Source organism: Aquarana catesbeiana, linkage group LG13 (assembly GCF_042186555.1).
Source record: "Aquarana catesbeiana isolate 2022-GZ linkage group LG13, ASM4218655v1, whole genome shotgun sequence".
Lineage (NCBI taxonomy): Eukaryota > Metazoa > Chordata > Amphibia > Anura > Ranidae > Aquarana > Aquarana catesbeiana.
This window is the reverse complement of record NC_133336.1, coordinates 11,577,679-11,591,657: the sequence shown is the minus strand read 5'-3', so window position 1 is coordinate 11,591,657 and position 13,979 is coordinate 11,577,679.

Genomic DNA, 13,979 nt, shown 5'->3' with positions numbered 1-13,979 from the left:
TAAGTAGGAAGAGTGGGAGTTCCTAGGCAGGCTGTAGTTGCATTCAAACAACCCTAAGAAATGACCACACGTGATGCTGAGCCTCCAATAATGAAAGAGCTGAAATTCAATGAATAAAATGGCTGGGCCAGGGACGCTCAATCTAGATTAGATGATGCTTAAAGTCCTCCAATGAAATAAGGCGGGGCTCTATCTGACTTGCTGCAGCTTCTAATGCACATTGTGAGAAGCTCACAGTGTGCAGTGAAATCAGAGGAAGCCGTTTCAGTCCAGGAGAGGAGCCTGTAAAACTGTGCAAGACTAAAGGCAAGGCTGGAGATCAGATTTCAGCTGTGATGCAATGGTTTGGAACAGAATGCTCTACATTGGCAGAAGGTATTGTTTACTGTCAAAATAGATTAATTTGTGTAATATCAACACTATATTACATCATCTGTGAAAAAGGCAGAATTACACATTGCACAACTGAAAATCCAAAAGGCAGCTTCAGGCTCTAATGCTATAACCTCCTCCTGTGTTCCTCAATGCAGTTGTATGCGCCATAATCATGTAACAAGAGACTGCAGCACTGCTAATAACATAAATAAATATTTCAACTTGTGCTGCACAGTGAATTAAATACCTACAATTTGTCATAAATATGTCTCAAATACACTGCTGCTGCAATAACTCCCCCTAAATGTTTTGTAACACTTTAACACAGTTTAACACTGAGATTTTTAAAACTGCTAGCAACATACCTCCCTACTTTAAAATGGGGGACATTTATAGTAAATTGGGACCTTATAAAAAATGGGTGTGGTTAAATTACACAGAATATTGGGTGTACCTTACAAGTCTGGCCATTTGTAGGGGCAAAGTAAAAAACAAAAAAGCACGGGAACCCAGGAACTGCAACGGGAACGTGTATCAATGCCAAAACAAATAAATGTGAATGAGGGACATTTTAGGGAAATTGGGACCTTACAAAAAAGTGGCTGTGATCAAGATACACTGAATATTGGGCATAGCTTACAATTCTGGCCATTTGTACGGTCATGTCAAACAAAAGGCATGGGAACCCAGGAACTGCAATGGGGACATGTACCAAGGCTAAAACAAATAAATGGGAATGAGGGACATTTTAGGGAAATTGGGAGCATACAATAAGTGGGTGTGATCAAGATACACTGAATATTGGGCATAGCTTACAATTCTGGCCATTTGTACAGTCATGTCAAACAAAAGACATGGGAACACAGGTACTGCAATGGGGACGTGTACCAAGGCTAAAACAAATAAATGGGAATGAGGGACATTTTAGGGAAATTGGAAGCATACAACAAGTGGCTGTGATCAAGATACACTGAATATTGGGCATAGCTTTAAATTCTGGCCATTTGTACGGTCATGTCAAACAAAAGACATGGGAACCCAGGTACTGCAATGGGGACGTGTACCAAGGCTAAAACGAATAAATGGGAATGAGGGACATTTTGAGGAAATTGGGAGCATACAATAAGTGGGTGTGATCAAGATACACTGAATATTGGGCATAGCTTTCAATTCCAGCCATTTGTACGGTCATGTCAAACAAAAGACATGGGAACCCAGGTACTGCAATGGGGACATGTACCAAGGCTAAAACAAATAAATGGGAATGAGGGACATTTTAGGGAAATTGGGACCTTACAAAAAAAGTGGGTGTGGTCAAGATACACTGAATATTGGGCATAGCTTACAATTCCGGCCATTTGTACGGTCATGTCAAACAAAAGGCATGGGAACCCAGGAACTGCAATGGGGACGTGTACCAAGGCTAAAACAAATAAATGGGAATGAGGGACATTTTAGGGAAATTGGGAGCATACAATAAGTGGGTGTGATCAAGATACACTGAATATTGGGCATAGCTTACAATTCTGGGCATTTGTACGGTCATGTCAAACAAAAGGCATGGTAACCTAGGAACTGCAAAGGGGACGTTTACCAAGGCTAAAACAAATAAATGGGAATGAGGGACATTTTAGGGAAATTGGGAGAGGAAGTCAAGAGAAACATAGTTCCTCTACGGTTTCCTGGGTCACTGGGGAAGCTATCCGATTGGATGCTGCTGCCCCATGTGACTCTGGCAGTTATCTTGGGTCAGGTAGAGCCTATTTAAGGAGCTGGCGTCCAGGCTTGGCACGTATTTCTCATGTGGGTGGTGTAGGGGCAGGTCACCCCTCTGACAGGGACAGTGATTAACAGCAGGGAGATGTTCCAGAGGAGTAGGGAAAGGATAAGGACACGCCATCCTTCTGGAGACCTCTCCATTTGGTCTCAGACTGGCCAGGCCACATTCTGCTCCTCAAGACAGATGCTGTCTGCAGATCTGAGACCGGCTCTGCTACACATTGCTGTTACATGCTGTGAGTGATCCCAGTTGGGTGCCTTCCCACCAGGGTTTGTTGTAAATTACTGGATTTTGCAATAATACAAGTTCTGTTCTCTGCAACCAGGGCAGGGCCGGATTTCCCACAAGGCCACTGAGGCCAGGACTCGGGGCGGCAGTGGTGCAGGGGCGGCACCACTCCTGCGGCGACTTCTCGGCCGCAAGGGGCAGGCTGGGCTGGGGGACAGGGTGGCAATTTCCCCCCAGGCCGTCCCAACTTATATGCAAAATGGCCAGCAGTCGCCCACTGACTATTTTTTTTTTAAATTTCTCGGTGGAAGTAGAGCCAGGGGCACGGCCGCAGTGGGGTGTTTTATCAGAAGCCGCTACGCTGTGGCATTCTGGGAGCTGTAGTCCATGCGAGCACCCTGTGATTGGCCGAACAGGGTCATGTGCGGGCGGCCGACATGGGCACCTTTGATTGGCCCGGTGGAGCTGGTCACTATGGAGGCGGGGCTGGTCTGTGGGTGATCGTGACCACTTGCTGCAGGAATCCCGCCTCTCTGCCTGGCGTGCTGTGTGTCTTCTGAGGTCTCTCTCATCTACCCCCTCACAGTCAGTGTACCCCCTCTGTTAGCACCCGCCCTCGCTATCAGCCCGTCCCTCTCTCTATGTCCCTCCCTCTCTATCAGCGCACCCATCTCTATCAGTGCCGCCTCTCTCTCTCAACCCCCCTCACTATTAGCCCCCCTCTCTGTCAACCCCCCTCTCTATCAGCCCCCCCTTTCTGTCAACCCCCCTCTCTGACAACCCCCCTCTCTATCAGCCCCCTCTCTATCAGCCCCTCCTCTCTGTTAACCCCCCTCTCTATCAGCCCCCCTCTCTGTCAACCCCCCACTCTGTCAACCCCCCCTCTCTGTCAACCCCCCTCTCTATCAGCCAACCCTCACTATCAGCCCCCCTCTCTATCAGCCCGCCCCTCTGTCAGCGCACCCATCTCTGTCAACCCCCCTCTCTGTCAACCCCCCTCTCTATCAGCCCCCCCTCTGTCATCCTGCCCCTCTCTGTCAACCTGCTTCTCTCTGTCAGTGCCCCCCCTCTGTCAGTGCCCCCCTCTCTGTAAGTGCCCTCCCCTCTCTGTCAGTGCCCCCCCCTTTCTGTCAGTGCCCCCCTCTCTGTCAGCCCCCCTCTCTGTCACCCCCCCTCTGTCAGTGCCCTCCCTCTCTGTCAGCTCGCCCCTCTCTGTCAGTGCCCCCCTCTCTGTCAGTGCCACCCCTCTCTGTCAGTGCCACCCCTCTCTGTCCCCCTCTCTGTCAGCCACAGGAGTGTGCACCGTGCCAGCCACCCCCCCGACCCACAGCAGGAAACCAGCCAGCCACACCAGGAGCCAGCCACAGTGACCCACCCACAGCAGGGAGCCAGCCACAGCAGCGTGCCAGCCAGCCTCCCACAGGAGCCAACCAGCCACTGTGACCATCCAGGATGCCAGTCAGCCACCCACAGTGACCCACCCACAACAGGGAGCCAGCCAGCCACAGCAGGGTGCTGACCAGCCACCCACAGAAGCCAGCCACAGAGGACATGGGAGTCAGCCACCAACAGGAGCCAGCCAGCCACCTACAGGAGCCAGCCAGCCACCCACAGGAGCCAGCCAGCCACCAACAGCAGCCAGGCACAGAGGACATGGGAGCCAGCCAGCCACAGAGGACGCGGGAGCCAGACAGCCACAGAGGATGTGGGAGCCAGCCAGCCACAGAGGACGCGGGAGCCAGCCACAAAGGACGCAGGAGCCAGCCAGCCACTAACAGGATCCATCCACAGAGGACGCGGGAGCCAGCTACAGAGGATGCAGGAGCCAGCCAGCCACCAACAGGAGCCAGTCACAGAGGATGCGGGAGCAAGCCACAGAGGATGCAGGAGTCAGCCACATCTGCAATACCTATAGTTAAGGTAAAAGGAGCGCTACACAGTTCCAATTTTATTTTTACTTTGTGAGAGGTTGGGGCAGGGGTGAGAGTCATGGCACAAGGAGGGTGTCCCATGAGGACCAGAGTGAATGAAGGTGTTCACTGTACACTCTGTTAGATAGAGGCCCCCTCCAGGTCCTATTATACTCCTTTTCAGTCTCTAATGGGACCTGGAGGGGAATCTCTCTAACAGATTCTATAATGGACACTGAATGGGCCTCTGTTAGAGAGACCCCCCTCCAGGTCACATTAGACTCCTTTGAAGTCTCCAATGGGTCCTGGAGGGGGTCTCTCTCTAACAGAGACTTTGTAATGGACACTGTTAGGGAGAGACCCCCCCTCTAGGTCCCATTAGACTCTGTTGTAGTCTCTAATGGGGCCTGGAAGGGACACTTTCTAACAGCAGGGAGCCAGGCCAGCCACCTGCAGCAGGGTGCACTGTGCCTGCCAGCCACCCACCCACTGACCCACAGCAGGGAGCCTGCTGGCTGCTAGCCATGGCTTGTGCGTTCCGCTGGCCTGTGGGTCCTGCTGGCCATGGCCAGCTCTCAGCAGGATCAACAGGCCATGGCCAGCTCAAAGCAGGACCAACAGTGTTGAGGGCTATTTTTAGGCTACTAGGTGGGCACTGGCCTGGGGCAGGGTAAATAGGGTGTATAGGGGGGTAGATGGGATGTGGGGTTCAGCTGTGGGTGTCAGGGTCTCTCACCTCAGCGATGGCAGCTGCCTGTGCCAGCTCAGTAGGTCCCTGTACTGATGGGCACTGGTGAGGCTGCGCTGCTGGACACTGGTGAGGCTGCGCTGATGGGCATTGGTGATGGTGAGCTGATGGGCACTGGTGATGGTGAGCTGATTCCGTGGTTCAGTGGGTCACTTGACTGGACTTGCCCCCCCAGGCCTAAGGCTGCCAGCCCACCCCTGTCAGCCGCCCCCCCCCCACCCCCCGGACTAACATAGCAGCATGGCAGTTGCGGCAGGTCCGTGCCTTCTCTAATATCACTGCACTGCCCCATACTCACACTGCCTGTCTTATTCACACAAAACATGAAGCGCCCACTCTAGACAAAGGACTTTTTAAGTTAAGAAGTGGGTGATTGATTGCTAGGCAGCGGGGTGGTCCCAGCAATAAATCACTCACTTTTAACGTGAAAAGTCCCGTCCGTTGTCCAGAACGGCCAGGCTCCATGTCTTGTGTGAATAAGGTAGGGTTCTTTGGGGAGGGGTGAGTGCTGTGCTGTAAAGAAGTTTGATATTGAGAGAGGACTGTGATGGGGCTCAGTCTGTGATTGGGGGGGTCAGTCTGTGATTTGGGGGGGCAGTCTGTGATGGGGGTCTGTGATGGGGAGTCTGTGATGGGTCAGGACCACTTTGTGAAGGGGGGGTCAGTCTGTGATGGGGGGTCTGTGATGGGGGGTCAGTCTGTGATGGGGGTCTGTGATGGGGAGTCTGTGATGGGTCAGGACCACTTTGTGAAGGGGGGGTCAGTCTGTGATGGGGGGTCTGTGATGGGGGGTCAGTCTATGATGGGGGGTCTGATATGGGTCAGGTCATTCTGTAATGGGGGTCTGTGATGGGGGTCAGTCTGTAATAAGGGGTCTGTGATGGGGGGTCAGTCTGTGATGGGGGGTCAGTCTGTGATGGGTCAGTCTGTAATGGGGGGTCTGTGATGGGGGTTTGTGATGAGGTGGGGGTGTGTGACATAAGGGGGGGCTAAGGACACTGATGTAAAAGGGAGTCAGGATGTAAAAGGGTGTATGTGATGTAAAGGGGGGACTGAGGACACTGATGTAAAAGGGGGTCTGTGATTTCTGCACTAGCAAAACACAGGTCTCTGCAAGGGCAATAGAAAACTATGTGTCCTGTTCACACTGCAACAGCGCCACTGCGTGCTGAGCAGTGTGGTGCAAAATGCATACTGTTTCTATGCACTGCAACTGAGCTGTGGTGCATAAAAATGAATGAAATGTATTTGCATAAAGAACTATTTACGATCATCTTTGGGTCAAGAAAGACTGAACAGTTTAGCTTTACTTGCCATTGAGTCAGAACTTTTAAATACTTTGCCCTACGAAGATATTATCGATGAGCTTGCCGAAAGAAAAGATAGAACTAAAAAATTGTAGGGAGTAATCTTTAAAAGGCATTTTCTGCATTGCAGAGTATTTTCAGTCTGCACAATTAATGCCAGTTATTTTCAGTGTTCTCGTGTGTGGAGATATGTTTTTAATTGATCTATTGTAGCAGTCATCAATAAAGGATGAGAATGGTGGTGTGTGTGTGTGCGTGTATGTGGGGGGGGGGCAGCATTGAAGGACCCGGCCTTGGGGCGGCAAAGGGAGTAAATCCAGGCCTGAACCAGGGTCTGTGTGTTTACTGCCGCCACACAATGCTGCACCTTCCCACCTGCAGGCTGCAAAGAATTGATTGGCTGTTAGGATTCCACTAACCACCGATGTACTAGAAACCACTATCCAGCTGCCTGCCAGGTTGTAAAAAAGCTGGTTACCTTCCTGGGAGATGTCCTTGATCAAATACAGTCATGATCATATTCGATCAATGACACTAGACAGCACCCAGTCTCTTTGTTTACATTCAGTCAGGTCGCCAGGGCAGGGTTGTTTTCATCAACATGGGGACATCGTGCTTTGCAAGGTGGGTCTCCCTGACAAGGGGCTCTCCATGTGTTGAGGGAATGTGGCCTGGTATGGTTTAGGGGGGGAGTTGCACTCTCACCTCCCCCTTTCCTGGCTAAGCAGGTGCTTGCTTAGATAAGGGTCTGATGTGGGTTTTGGGGCCAGTTTTTTTTGGTTCCCACTTAAAATTTATACTAGGACACAATGTGTCCACCGTCTTGGGAAAAGGCCCCTTGGTCTCCATTTCTGTACCTACCACTCCACCACTGTATCCCTGAAATCAGGACTGTTCTTCGTTCTGACTTTATAGTAAAAACTCAACTTAGGGGCTCATTTTTGCACAAATCCATGGTCTAGATTGTACCTCAGAAGGCTTTTGTAGTTTTGACGATTATACTATGGATTGTTCCATTTGTTTCCCTTTGCATGTTCTGTAATGAAAAAAGCTTATAAAGAATACATAGAAAATTCAGACTCACATCAAGGATAAAGATCTGGTGTAGATTTTTTAGTGGGAACCGCATACTTTTTTTGTGGGGTCCTTCTTTAACATTTCTAACATTATTACCAGACTCTCATCTCGGTTAAGGGTCTGATAAAGATTAACCTCTTCCCACTTTAAGTGGATCTAGATGTCGGCAGGCAGACATTCTGATCATGTGACCACAGTGACTGGCAGGCACAGCAGACACATGATCGAAAAGCTCCTGATCGCGAGTATGCATCTGGAGTTTTCCAGTACCCGTCCATTACTGTACTGGGAGTGCGCAGGGAGTGTGCTCTCACCAAGAAAAGTCTTTACCTAGGATCGCATATATGTGACTGTTTGGTGTCACAGCCCACCTGCCGGGAGGCCACATATACTGTATGTGCCAGGAGGAAGTGGTTAAGGAAACCGCAACTGATTTGTTTACAAACAGAACAAAGCGGACAGGAAATGTCATTACTGCCAATATGAGTGGTATTTTTAAGGCACTTCCCAGGCATGGTATTTAACCATCTCAATAAGGGGCACTTTCACCCCCTTCTTGCCCAGGCCATTTTTCAGCTTTCAGCGCTCTCACACTGTGAATGACAATTGAGTGGTCATGCAACACTGTAACCATGTGAAATTTTTATAATTTTCTTCACAAAAATAGAGATTTCTTTTGGTGGTATTTAATCACTGCTGGGTTTTTTGTTTTTTACAAAAAAAAAAAAGAAAGACCGAAAATTTGGGGAAAAAAAGTTTTTTTTTTGTTTCTATCAGTACATTTTGTAAATAAGTAATTTTTCTCCTTCACTGATGTGCGCTGATGAGGCTGCACTGATGAGGTGGCACTGATGGGCATTGATGAGGAGGCACTTATGGGCACTGATTAGGTGGCACTGATGAGGAGGCACTAATATGCCGCACTTATGGGTACTGATAGGTGACACTGATGTGCGGCACTGATGAGCACTGATAGGCGGCACTGATGGGCAGCACTGGTGGGCACTGATAGGCGGCACTGGTGGGCACTGATAGGTGGCACTGATGGGCACTGATAGGCGACACTGATAGGCGGCACAGATAGGTGGCACTAATGGGCACTGAGGGGCAGCACTGATGGGCATTGATGAGCAGCACTGAAAGCGGCACTGATGGGCACTGAAAGCCAGCACTGACTGGCATCACTAATGGGTACTGATTGCTGGCACTGGTGAGCACTGATTGCTGGCACTAGTGGCGCTTTAGTGTAATCAGGGCACTAATGATCAGTGCCCTGATTACATGTCTTGTTGTCCTCTGCAAGGAGATGGCGCTGATCGGCTCTCCTCGCCACACACTCTGTCAGTCACTTCCTGTATTTACATGTGACAGGCTGTGATTGGACACAGCCGATCACAACGTTAAAGAGCCACGTCAGTGGCTCTTCACAGAGATCGGGATCACACTCTGTCCTAGCAGCATGGCGTGGCCACAATTGCCGTGTGCAGCCTCCGGGGGTGCGCAAGAGTGGCCGTTCTGGTGCGCCGTCATATGATGTCCACCCAGAACAAAAGTCACACCGTTCCTCCATCATTTGACGGTGAACGGGCAGCAACTGGTTAAAGGACTTCTGCATTTTTAATGTATGACTTTAAACATCAGGCATCAGTAACCTCTTGCAGTCCGCCCCTTGCAAATATATGGTGATGGGGCGGCTGCTCTGCGTTGGATCTTGTACATGTACGTGATCCGGCACTCCTGGATAGAGGGCGCGTGCGCCTCCCACCCCATCTGTGCTGTGATTTGTTACAACACAAGTCGGGTAGCAGGTCCCAGCCAATGATTTATGAACGTGCTGATAGGCTTAGCGAATCACAGTGCACGGAGCAGAACTGTGACTTTTTTTCTCCCTGCAAAGCAACATAACCTATCTATTAGTAAAAGCAGCACATATTACACACATTACAAATTTTGGGCACACAGTAACCCCTTGATCGCCCTAGATGTTAACCCCTTCCCAGCCAGCGTCATTAGTACAGTGACAGTGTATAGTATCATCACTCATCACTGTATTAGTGTCACTGGTGATGTCAGTTAGTCAGCCCCCCCCCCCCCCACAACGTCAGTTAGTCTCAGATTGCCCACCGCACTATCACGATTCCGCTATAAGTCGCCGATCAGTGCCATTACCAGTATGAGAAAGATAAATAAATACAATTTCCAGCATACAGTGGGGGGAAAATAATGATTGTCTCCCCTGCAGATTGTGTAAGTTTGCCCACTTACAAAGAAATGAAGGGTCTGTCACAACACATGATACAAATGTTATAAACGGAGTTGCAGTTCAGTGAGTAAAATAAGTATTTGATCCCCAAGCAAAACATGACTTAGTAGTTGGTGGAGAAACCCTTGTTGGTGATCACAGAGGTCAGACGTTTCTTGTAGTTGGTGACCAGGTTTGCACGCATCTCAGGAGGGATTTTGGTCCACTCTTCTTTACAGATCTTCTCTAAATCATTAAGGCTTCTTGGCTGTCCCTTGGCAACTCGAAGTTTCAGCTCCCTCCATAAATTTTCTATAGGATTAAGGTCTGGAGACTGGCTAGGCCACTCCTTTTTTGCCTTAGCGGTATGTTTTGGGTCATTGTCATGCTGGAAGACCCATCCACGACCTGTCTTCAGTGTTCTGGCTGAGGAAAAGGTTCTCATCCAATATTTTACAATACATGGTCCCATCCATTGGCCCCTCGATGCTGCAAAATTGGCCTGTACCTTTAGCAGCGAAACAGCCCCAAAGCATCATGTTTTGCCACCTCCGTGTGTTACTGTAGGGGTGGTGTTCTTAGGGTCATAGTCAGCATTTTTTCTTCCTTTAAACACAGTGAGTCGAGTTTTAATGCCAAAGCGCTAATTTTGGTCTCATCTGACCACAGCACTTTCTCCCAATCCTTCTCTGAATTATTTAGATGTTCATTGGCAAACTTCAGACGAGCCTGTACATGTGTCTTGTTGAGGAGGAGGCCCTTGTAGGCGCTGAAGGATTTCAATCCATGGCGGCGTAATGTGTTACCAATGGTTTGTTTGGTGATTGTGGTCCCAACTGCCTTGAGATCATTCATAAGCTCCTCCCATGTAGCTCTGGGCTGATCCCTCCTTTTTCTCATGACCATCCTCACCCCATGAGGAGAAATCTTGCATGGAGCTCCAGACCGAGGGCGATTGATGGTTATTTTGTATTCCTTCCATTTGCAAATAATCTCTCCAACAGTTGTCTCCTTCTCACCAAGCTTCTTTCTGATGGTCTTGTAGCCCATTCCAGCCTTGTGCAGGTCTACAATCTTCTCCCTGACGTCCTCTGACAGATCTTTGGTCTTCCCCATGATGGTGAGGATTGAATGGAAGAAAGAGATTCTGTGGACAGGTGTCTTTTATACACATAGCGAGTTGTCGTTAGGAGCACCTTCTTACATTGACAGGACTAATCTGTGTACCACATGAGCACCTACTGTAGCCAGTCTGTGGGGGGCAGAATTATTGTTGGTGGGTAGGGGATCAAATACTTATTTTACTCACTGAACTACAACTCAATTTATAACATTTGTATCGTGTTTTTTTGGGGGATTTTTGGTTGATATTTTGTCTTTGTCATTTAAACTACACTTATGATAAACATTCTAGACCCTTCATTTCTGGGCAAACTTTTTTTTTTACCAAAGACATGTAGCAGAATAAATTTTGCCCTAAATTTATAAAGAGATTTGATTTTCTTTTTTTCTTATTTGGGTATGTTTTATAGCAGAAAGTAAAAAATATTGTTTTGTTTTTTTCAAAAGATTCAGTCTTTTTTTGTTTATATATTAAAAAGCCCAGTGGTGATCAAATACCACCAAAAGAAAGCTCCATTCTTGTAAAAAAAAAATGATATAAATTTGGTTTTGATACAGCGTTGCATGACTGGGCAATTACCAGTTAAAGTAGCGCTGTGCTAAATAGCAAAATATGGCTTGGTCATGAAGGTGGTAAAAATTTCCAGAACTGAAGTAGGTAAAATTGATGCTCTTCACTAAATGGAATTGTCATACTTCTTTTTGCATTGGTACATGTTCCCACCATGGCATGGCTTAGCACCATGCCCTTTGTTTGACATTCTTTTGCCTATTAACCTTGAAAATGGCCAGAATCAATTTTAAAGATTCAGTTCCCACTGGTTTCATTATGATTTAAAATAACATTTTAACCTCCGGCGAGCCAGACCAGGAACATGTGGCTCATCACTTGTTACCCAAATAGGCACGATTCTCCCCAGTGGGGGGGTGCTCTATCCAAAATTGTTAAAAAAATGCCTAAAAATACAATTAGTTCTTCAAAAGTGATATTGCTAAAGTGGTCCATTCACACTATTGCGTTGCAGTAACATACAGAATGCATAATCACGTGTTACATGCGTTGGTGTGATGCAGTGCCATTCATTTTAAATTCAACCCAAACGTACCTTGTCAATGGATGTGCGTTGCAACCATAGGCATGTGGACGGGGTGCGCCGGATGTGCCTAGTCACACCTAATCACCCCGTGCGCACAGAGCTTCTTTCCAGTGGAAACGGAGTTCTGCCAACTCCATCACTAGCCCCCTGCCTGCTGCTCGCTACTGTCACTTGCACACAAAGAAGCCAGGCTTATGTGTACAAATGACAAGCTCCTATTGCGGCGGTGTGCACTCTGCACTATCTCTATAAAAGGGGACGGGGGATCTGCACAGCTCTAGTGTCTTGGCAATAGCTCCTGCCAGGGGCGTAACTAGAAATAGCAGGGCCCCATAGCAAAATGTTGCATGGGGCCCCCTGCAAACAGCCCCCCCCACCCCCCACAGCTGCCCTAGTGTCAATGCAGCGTGACCTGTGCCACATATAGCGTGACCTGTGCACAATGCAGCGTGACCTGTGCCCCATACAGCGTGACCTGTGCCCCATACAGCGTGACCTGTGCACAATGCAGCGTGACCTGTGCCCAGTGCAGCGTGACCTGTGCCCCATACAGCGTGACCTGTGCCCCATACAGCGTGACCTGTGCCCAATGCAGCGTGACCTGTGCCCCATACAGCCTGACCTGTGCCCCATACAGCGTGACCTGTGCACAATGCAGCGTGACCTGTGCCCAGTGCAGCGTGACCTGTGCCCCATACAGCGTGACCTGTGCCCCATACAGCTTGACCTGTGCCCCATATGATGTGACCTGTGCCCAATGCAGCGTGACCTGTGCCCCATACAGCGTGACCTGTGCCCCATACAGCGTGACCTGTGCCCCATGCAGCGTGACCTGTGCCCAATGCAGAGTGACCTGTGCCCCATACAGCGTGACCTGTGCCCCATGCAGCGTGACCTGTGCCCAATGCAGAGTGACCTGTGCCCAATACAGCGTTGCCTCTGCCCAATACAGCCTGGTCTGCCTGTGCCCCATACAGCCTCACCTATGCAGAGGAAGAGGCAAGCCACCCGGATCAGCAGAGAGTGGGATTGCTCGCTGTAATAGCTTTCATTTGAATTTCCCGTCTTCCCAGGGCTCATGGTCACATAGCCCCACCTCTTGGCCTGACGCCTTTGATGACGTCACACGTCCCGCATTGTATTGGCCAAGAGGTGGAGCTATGTGAGCCCCGGAAACACTGGAAGTTCTAATGAAAGCTATTACATCGGGCAATTCAGCTCTCTGCTGATACTGACAGCTCGCCTCTTCCTCTCCTCTCTCTTCCCCTGGCTGGGAGGCGGTGGTGCTCTCATCCTCACTGGGCCCCACTCGGCTGTGGGCCCCATAGCGCCCGCATGGGTCGCTATGGTGGTAGTTCCGCCCCTGGCTCCTGCTAAAGCCAGCACCGGTGGCCTACACACTGCTACTGTTTTAGCTGCCCTTCGGCAACAGCCCCTCGCTCCTATCTCTGATATTCTTTACGTGGGGTATGGAGGATTTGGGGGTGAAAGGACTGAGAGCTCTGTATTTGAAACAAAGGGTGGGTTTGTGGGGAGAGCTCTGTACTGGAAGCAAAGGGTGGATTTGTGGGGAGAGCTCTGTACTGGAAGCAAAGGGTGGATTTGTGGGGAGAGCTCTGCAACCTAAATATAGCACACTTCTGAGCCCTGTACATAGCACATTCCTTAAACACTTGCTACCAGCTACCTTCATTATACTGCAGCAGGTTGGCACGAGCCGTTGTAGCCATACGTCGGCTCCTTTAAGCGGGATAGCAGGCGTGCACATGCGGGGGTGCCGATGCTCGTGACCGGTGGTTGCAATTTCATTTTGTAGACACTATAACTTCTGCGCAAACCAATCAATATACGCTTATTGTGATTTTTATTACCAAAAATATGTAGAAGAATACATATCGGACTAAAATTTTGAAAAAATTTGATTTTATTTTTAAAAATTGGAGATATTTATTATAGCAAAAAATACAAAATATTGTGTTTTTTCAAAATTGTCGCTCTTTCTTTTGTTTATAGCGCAAAAAATAAAAACCGCAGAGATGATCAAATACCACCAAAAGAAAGCTCTATTTGTGGGAAAAAAAGAACGTCAACTT